General features: G+C 44.8%; 1 long non-coding RNA gene across 1 annotated transcript; it reads right to left on the bottom strand.

Annotated features, from left to right (window-relative positions):
- Positions 1-575: 575 nt before the first annotated feature.
- On the bottom strand, positions 576-9,399 carry LOC136677763 (uncharacterized). Its single transcript, XR_010796425.1, has 3 exons — positions 9,263-9,399; positions 9,103-9,142; positions 576-712 (listed from the first exon to the last, which is right to left on the bottom strand). It is a non-coding gene; the product is annotated as an uncharacterized lncRNA (long non-coding RNA).
- Between the last annotated feature and the right edge of the window lie 277 nt (positions 9,400-9,676).

The raw sequence follows: 9,676 nt of genomic DNA, 5'->3' as shown, positions 1-9,676 counted from the left end.
TGAGTCTGATGAACAGAGGTTAGTGTTCTCCTCTGAGCGTGTTGAGTCTGATGAACAGAGGTTAGTGCTCTCCTCTGAGCGTGTTGAGTCTGATGAACAGAGGTTAGTGTTCTCCTCCGAGCATGTTGAGTCTGATGAACAGAGGTTAGTGCTCTCCTCTGAGCGTGTTGAGTCTGATGAACAGAGGTTAGTGCTCTCCTCTGAGCGTGTTGAGTCTGATGAACAGAGGTTAGTGTTCTCCTCTGAGCATGTTAAGTCTGATGAACAGAGGTTAGTGTTCTCCTCCAAGCGTGTTGAGTCTGATGAACAGAGGTTAGTGCTCTCCTCTGAGCGTGTTGAGTCTGATGAACAGAGGTTAGTGTTCTCCTCTGAGCGTGTTGAGTCTGATAAACAGAGGTTAGTGTTCTCCTCAGAGCGTGTTGAGTCTGATGAACAGAATACATCTGCTGCTAGTGAAGATAATGCTGGACTGAGCTGCTGAAGAAGATCCAAACGTACACTGCAACCATCTCAGACGAAACCAGAATAAAGAAAACACAAAATATCAAGATAAATACAATAAACAAAATATAAATACTGGGTTCTGGTCCTGAGCAGTGACCACAGCTCTGTCCTTACACCTCTCCCCTGCGTTTATCTCTTAATCGTGGCCTGTCAGAGGGCGAAGTGTCTGAGGATTTGTTGTTTCCTGTTGTTCTGAGCAGATATTGATCTAAACATCACAGGGAACAAGCTACAGATTCATTTCAAACTAAAAAAGAAAACGAGCCTTTCATCAGCGAACGTTTCACGCCGAGGAGACGCCTGAAAAAACAAATTAAAGTTCCTCACCTCTGTCTCCTCTGTCCACATCCATCTCTGCTCCTCCTCTCTCTCTGTGTATTACCGTATTAACTAGATTAGCTGCACATTTCCTTCAACCAAAAACTCCATGATCGTCAATTGGGTTATGTTTAGGTTTAAGGGCGAAACTGATCTTTTCTGAAACGCTGACGTGAGTCTCTCTCTGAAACTGACACAGCTCCTCGCTCCCTCTACAGTGAACTACATCAGTCGTAAACTACACTGTACACACACAGCTCCTCTCTCCCTCTACAGTGAACTACATCAGTCGTAAACTACACTGTACACACACAGCTCCTCTCTCCCTCTACAGTGAACTACATCAGTCGTAAACTACACTGTACACACACAGCTCCTCGCTCCCTCTACAGTGAACTACATCAGTCATAAACTACACTGTACACACACAGCTCCTCGCGGCCTCTACAGTAAACTACATCAGTCATAAACTACACTGTAAACACACAGCTCCTCACTCCCTCTACAGTGAACTACATCAGTCATAAACTACACTGTACACACACAGCTCCTCGCTCACTCTACAGTGAACTTCGTCAGTCACAAACTACACTGTACACACACAGGTCCTCTCTCCCTCTACAGTGAACTACATCAGTCACAAACTACAGTGTACACACACAGCTCCTCGCTCCCTCCACAGTGAACTACATCAGTCACAAACTACACTGTACACACACAGCTCCTCGCTCCCTCTACAGTGAACTACATCAGTCATAAACTACACTGTAATCACACAGCTCCTCACTCCCTCTACAGTGAACTACATCAGTCACAAACTACACTGTACACACACAGCTCCTCGCTCCCTCTACAGTGAACTACATCAGCCATAAACTACACTGTACACACACAGGTCCTCTCTCCCTCTACAGTGAACTACGTCAGTCATAAACTACACTGTACACACACAGGTCCTCTCTCCCTCTACATTGAACTACATCAGTCACAAACTACTCTGTACACACACAGCTCCTCGCTCCCTCTACAGTGACCTGCATCAGTCATAAACTACACTGTACACACACAGCTCCTCCCTCCCTCTACAGTGAACTACATCAGTCACAAACTACACTGTACACACACAGCTCCTCCCTCCCTCTACAGTGAACTACATCAGTAATAAACTACACTGTACACACACAGGTCCTCTCTCCCTCTACAGTGAACTACATCAGTCACAAACTACACTGTACACACACAGCTCCTCTCTCCCTCTACAGTGAACTACATCAGTCACAAACTACACTGTACACACACAGCTCCTCCCTCCCTCTACAGTGAACTACATCAGTCATAAACTACACTGTACACACACAGCTCCTCGCTCCCTCTACAGTGAACTACATCAGTCATGAACTACACTGTACACACACAGCTCCTCTCTCCCTCTACCGTGAACTACATCAGTCATAAACTACACTGTACACACACAGCTCCTCGCTCCCTCTACAGTGAACTACATCAGTCATAAACTACACTGTACACACACAGCTCCTCTCTCCCTCTACCGTGAACTACATCAGTCACAAACTACACTGTACACACACAGCTCCTCGCTCCCTCTACAGTGAACTACATCAGTCATGAACTACACTGTACACACACAGCTCCTCGCTCCCTCTACAGTGAACTACATCAGTCACAAACTACACTGTACACACACAGCTCCTCTCTCCCTCTACAGTGAACTACATCAGTCATAAACTACACTGTACACACACAGCTCCTCTCTCCCTCTACCGTGAACTACATCAGTCATAAACTACACTGTACACACACAGCTCCTCTCTCCCTATACAGTGAACTACATCAGTCATAAACTACACTGTACACACACAGCTCCTCTCTCCCTCTACAATGAACTACATCAGTCACAAACTACACTGTACACACACAGCTCCTCTCTCCCTCTACAGTGAACTACATCAGTCATAAACTACACTGTACACACACAGCTCCTCTCTCCCTCTACAATGAACTACATCAGTCACAAACTACACTGTACACACACAGCTCCTCGCTCCCTCTACAATGAACTACATCAGTCACAAACTACACTGTACACACACAGCTCCTCTCTCCCTATACAGTGAACTACATCAGTCATAAACTACACTGTACACACACAGCTCCTCTCTCCCTCTACAATGAACTACATCAGTCACAAACTACACTGTACACACACAGCTCCTCGCTCCCTCTACAATGAACTACATCAGTCACAAACTACACTGTACACACACAGCTCCTCGCTCCCTCTACAGTGAACTACATCAGCCATAAACTACACTGTACACACACAGCTCCTCGCTCCCTCTACAGTGAACTACATCAGTCATAAACTACAGTGTACACACACATCTCCTCGCTTCCTCTACAGTGAACTACATCAGTCATAAACTACACTGTACACACACAGCTCCTCTCTCCCTCTACCGTGAACTACATCGGTCAGAAACTACACTGTACACACACAGCTCCTCTCTCCCTCTACCGTGAACTACATCAGTCATAAACTACACTGTACACACACAGCTCCTCCCTCCCTCTACAGTGAACTACATCAGTCATAAACTACACTGTACACACACATCTCCTCTCTCCCTCTACCGTGAACTACATCAGTCACAAACTACACTGTACACACACAGCTCCTCTCTCCCTCTACCGTGAACTACATCAGTCATAAACTACACTGTACACACACAGCTCCTCTCTCCCTCTACCGTGAACTACATCAGTCATAAACTACACTGTACACACACAGCTCCTCCCTCCCTCTACAGTGAACTACATCAGTCATAAACTACACTGTACACACACAGGTCCTCTCTCCCTCTACAGTGAACTACATCAGTAATAAACTACACTGTACACACACAGCTCCTCTCTCCCTCTACCGTGAACTACATCAGTCATAAACTACACTGTACACACACAGCTCCTCTCTCCCTCTACAGTGAACTACATCAGTAATAAACTACACTGTACACACACAGCTCCTCACTCCCTCTACAGTGAACTACATCAGTCATAAACTACACTGTACACACACAGCTCCTCGCTCACTCTACAGTGAACTACGTCAGTCACAAACTACACTGTACACACACAGGTCCTCTCTCCCTCTACAGTGAACTACATCAGTCACAAACTACACTGTACACACACAGCTCCTCGCTCCCTCTACAGTGAACTACATCAGCCATAAACTACACTGTACACACACAGGTCCTCTCTCCCTCTACAGTGAACTACGTCAGTCATAAACTACACTGTACACACACAGGTCCTCTCTCCCTCTACATTGAACTACATCAGTCACAAACTACTCTGTACACACACAGCTCCTCGCTCCCTCTACAGTGACCTACATCAGTCATAAACTACACTGTACACACACAGCTCCTCCCTCCCTCTACAGTGAACTACATCAGTCACAAACTACACTGTACACACACAGCTCCTCCCTCCCTCTACAGTGAACTACATCAGTAATAAACTACACTGTACACACACATGTCCTCTCTCCCTCTACAGTGAACTACATCAGTCACAAACTACACTGTACACACACAGCTCCTCGCTCCCTCTACAGTGAACTACATCAGTCACAAACTACACTGTACACACACAGCTCCTCCCTCCCTCTACAGTGAACTACATCAGTAATAAACTACACTGTACACACACAGGTCCTCTCTCCCTCTACAGTGAACTACATCAGTCACAAACTACACTGTACACACACAGCTCCTCTCTCCCTCTACAGTGAACTACATCAGTCACAAACTACACTGTACACACACAGCTCCTCCCTCCCTCTACAGTGAACTACATCAGTCATAAACTACACTGTACACACACAGCTCCTCGCTCCCTCTACACTGAACTATATCAGTCACAAACTACACTGTACACACACAGTTCCTCGCTCCCTCTACAGTGAACTACATCAGTCATGAACTACACTGTACACACACAGCTCCTCTCTCCCTCTACAGTGAACTACATCAGTCATGAACTACACTGTACACACACAGCTCCTCTCTCCCTCTACCGTGAACTACATCAGTCATAAACTACACTGTACACACACAGCTCCTCGCTCCCTCTACAGTGAACTACATCAGTCATAAACTACACTGTACACACACAGCTCCTCTCTCCCTCTACAGTGAACTACATCAGTAATAAACTACACTGTACACACACAGCTCCTCGCTCCCTCTACAGTGAACTACATCAGTCATGAACTACACTGTACACACACAGCTCCTCGCTCCCTCTACAGTGAACTACATCAGTCACAAACTACACTGTACACACACAGCTCCTCTCTCCCTCTACAGTGAACTACATCAGTCATAAACTACACTGTACACACACAGCTCCTCTCTCCCTCTACCGTGAACTACATCAGTCATAAACTACACTGTACACACACAGCTCCTCTCTCCCTATACAGTGAACTACATCAGTCATAAACTACACTGTACACACACAGCTCCTCGCTCCCTATACAGTGAACTACATCAGTCATAAACTACACTGTACACACACAGCTCCTCGCTCCCTCTACAATGAACTACATCAGTCATAAACTACACTGTACACACATAGCTCCTCGCTCCCTCTACAGTGAACTACATCAGTCACAAACTACACTGTACACACACAGCTCCTCTCTCCCTCTACAGTGAACTACATCAGTCACAAACTACACTGTACACACACAGCTCCTCCCTGACTCTACAGTGAACTATATCAGTCATAAACTACACTGTACACACACAGCTCCTCTCTCCCTCTACAGTGAACTACATCAGTCACAAACTACACTGTACACACACAGCTCCTCCCTCCCTCTACAGTGAATTACATCAGTCATAAACTACACTGTACACACACAGCTCCTCACTCCCTCTACAGTGAACTACATCAGTCACAAACTACACTGTACACACACAGCTCCTCGCTCCCTCTACAGTGACCTACATCAGTCATAAACTACACTGTACACACACAGCTCCTCCCTCCCTCTACAGTGAACTACATCAGTCACAAACTACACTGTACACACACAGCTCCTCCCTCCCTCTACAGTGAACTACATCAGTAATAAACTACACTGTACACACACATGTCCTCTCTCCCTCTACAGTGAACTACATCAGTCACAAACTACACTGTACACACACAGCTCCTCCCTCCCTCTACAGTGAATTACATCAGTCATAAACTACACTGTACACACACAGCTCCTCACTCCCTCTACAGTGAACTACATCAGTCACAAACTACACTGTACACACACAGCTCCTCGCTCCCTCTACAGTGACCTACATCAGTCATAAACTACACTGTACACACACAGCTCCTCCCTCCCTCTACAGTGAACTACATCAGTCACAAACTACACTGTACACACACAGCTCCTCCCTCCCTCTACAGTGAACTACATCAGTAATAAACTACACTGTACACACACATGTCCTCTCTCCCTCTACAGTGAACTACATCAGTCACAAACTACACTGTACACACACAGCTCCTCGCTCCCTCTACAGTGAACTACATCAGTCACAAACTACACTGTACACACACAGCTCCTCCCTCCCTCTACAGTGAACTACATCAGTAATAAACTACACTGTACACACACAGGTCCTCTCTCCCTCTACAGTGAACTACATCAGTCACAAACTACACTGTACACACACAGCTCCTCTCTCCCTCTACAGTGAACTACATCAGTCACAAACTACACTGTACACACACAGCTCCTCCCTCCCTCTACAGTGAACTACATCAGTCATGAACTACACTGTACACACACAGCTCCTCGCTCCCTCTACACTGAACTATATCAGTCACAAACTACACTGTACACACACAGTTCCTCGCTCCCTCTACAGTGAACTACATCAGTCATGAACTACACTGTACACACACAGCTCCTCTCTCCCTCTACCGTGAACTACATCAGTCATAAACTACACTGTACACACACAGCTCCTCGCTCCCTCTACAGTGAACTACATCAGTCATAAACTACACTGTACACACACAGCTCCTCTCTCCCTCTACAGTGAACTACATCAGTAATAAACTACACTGTACACACACAGCTCCTCGCTCCCTCTACAGTGAACTACATCAGTCATGAACTACACTGTACACACACAGCTCCTCGCTCCCTCTACAGTGAACTACATCAGTCACAAACTACACTGTACACACACAGCTCCTCTCTCCCTCTACAGTGAACTACATCAGTCATAAACTACACTGTACACACACAGCTCCTCTCTCCCTCTACCGTGAACTACATCAGTCATAAACTACACTGTACACACACAGCTCCTCTCTCCCTATACAGTGAACTACATCAGTCATAAACTACACTGTACACACACAGCTCCTCGCTCCCTATACAGTGAACTACATCAGTCATAAACTACACTGTACACACACAGCTCCTCTCTCCCTCTACAGTGAACTACATCAGTCATAAACTACACTGTACACACACAGCTCCTCACTCCCTCTACAGTGAACTACATCAGTCACAAACTACACTGTACACACACAGCTCCTCCCTGACTCTACAGTGAACTATATCAGTCATAAACTACACTGTACACACACAGCTCCTCTCTCCCTCTACAGTGAACTACATCAGTCACAAACTACACTGTACACACACAGCTCCTCACTACTTCTACAGTGAACTACATCAGTCACAAACTACACTGTACACACACAGCTCCTCCCTCCCTCTACAGTGAATTACATCAGTCATAAACTACACTGTACACACACAGCTCCTCACTCCCTCTACAGTGAACTACATCAGTCACAAACTACACTGTACACACACAGCTCCTCCCTCCCTCTACAGTGAACTACATCAGTCACAAACTACACTGTACACACACAGCTCCTCCCTCCCTCTACAGTGAACTACATCAGTCACAAACTACACTGTACACACACAGCTCCTCTCTCCCTCTACAGTGAACTACATCAGTCATAAACTACACTTTACACACACAGACAGCACTAGAGTTCAGATTCACACAGATGAATAAATAGAAATGGTGTGTGTTAGAAATATACACTGCATTGTTAACATCTAGATTCAGTCGTTCAGTGTGTAGTGCACTACAGAGGGAGGATGGAGTGATTTGGGATTAAACTTCTGTTTCTCTCAGGCTTCATGGTGTTTTGGTGTCTCTCTATAAGAGGTACTATGGCCCCCTACTGGACTGGGGTGATAATGCAGCCGAAGGAGGAAAATCTTAAAACAATATTCAGCTCTGTGCAGGCAGGGCATAATTAAAGTAATATATCTATGTACAGCACCTTTCATACATACATAAAAGTGCATCTCAGAGTGCTTTACACAGTTTCTGTTAGACCAAGGTCATAAAATATAAAAGGGTAAACACTGTAACAATTACAAGCAATATTTAAAATGAAAGTGAAGATAGAACAAAATGTAAAAATAAACAAGAAAAATGATCTGAGGCAGGGGCTGAGCTCCAGAGTTAAAGGTTAAAAAGTTAGAAATGTCCAGATTTCTGCAATAAACACAATTTATTTCACAGTGACTTATCTTTACGTCTTTAACCCACAGAGACATTTACAGTCATATTTCAGCTGAAGGGGGCGGTCCCAGGGGTCCTAACGTTTCCTGTAAGGGAGGCCAGAGGAAATGCCTGCTCAAAAAAAAGCACTTGGCCTTTAGTCTTAGGTGAACTGCCATAAAAATGTGAACCCTGAGGGTCTTTATGTGACTTTAGTTAGAGGTTTAAATTTTAGTTTAACACTTTTAAAAAGCCACAGATGTGGGGCCTGGTTTGAGGACAGGCGCCAGAAGACATCATCACTCTGATTATAATAATAATAATACAAAAGGAAAAAAAAATAATCTCGCCCCTAAATCTGTAAAGGCCCTAATTGGTGACAGTTTAACTGGAGCTCACTGTGTTTCCTATCACTGTATAAAAGAAGCTCATTGTTGCTGTTAATTTTGGACAAACTGTCCTTTTATTTAAATATTTTCACACTTTGGATTAAATAAAATATTTATAATTAACCCTTTATAATAAAGCCCTTCTCTGGTCCTGGATTAACCCTTCGCTCTGTTCAGAATTAGAGATGAAGAAGTTATTTCGAAGTGTCTGAACACCTACACCTTCATGCATGATTTAGCGTGTGTGTGTATCTCACCTCTAACTCCACCCACACCATCCACTCTGCTCACCTGCAGCTGGAAAACCAAAACAATACGAGCATAAAACTAAACACTACTAAAGTTACACTGCACAATCAGAACTCACAATAACCCACTGGGGTCGGTAACAGTTCATTATTAATATATTTTTAATACCTGAATGTGTAGAATCTGCCCTCTCCACTCCGTCTCATCACCAGACCGTACACTCCTCACATCCAGAGTTATGAGCCTGCGAAGAGGTGCTGAGACACACCCGAGACACACGTCTGAGATCTGCCTGTGTGCTACTGTTGCAGTTGTTGTTCTTGTTATTTCTGAGCTTCACTGTTAGCGTCAGTGTTTATCAGAGACAATATTGACTTCAGAGTTTGTTTACACACTTTTCTAATCAGACTCTGATAAGTTCTCGGAATAAAACCAAACTTAGCACAAGGCCGTGTCCTGCTTATCTCCTGGGGTCATATTTAGACAGTCAGGAGAGTGTTTACAGTCACTTCACCACGGCAAACAAGATGCATTTCCAGCTGCAAATAAGATTAAAATGAGAAGGTATCTGTGGCTTGTTTC

The sequence above is a fragment of the Hoplias malabaricus genome, chromosome Y, assembly GCF_029633855.1.
Source record: "Hoplias malabaricus isolate fHopMal1 chromosome Y, fHopMal1.hap1, whole genome shotgun sequence".
Lineage (NCBI taxonomy): Eukaryota > Metazoa > Chordata > Actinopteri > Characiformes > Erythrinidae > Hoplias > Hoplias malabaricus.
Note: the sequence above shows the minus strand (reverse complement) of the source record. Positions and strands in the feature narration are given on the sequence as shown.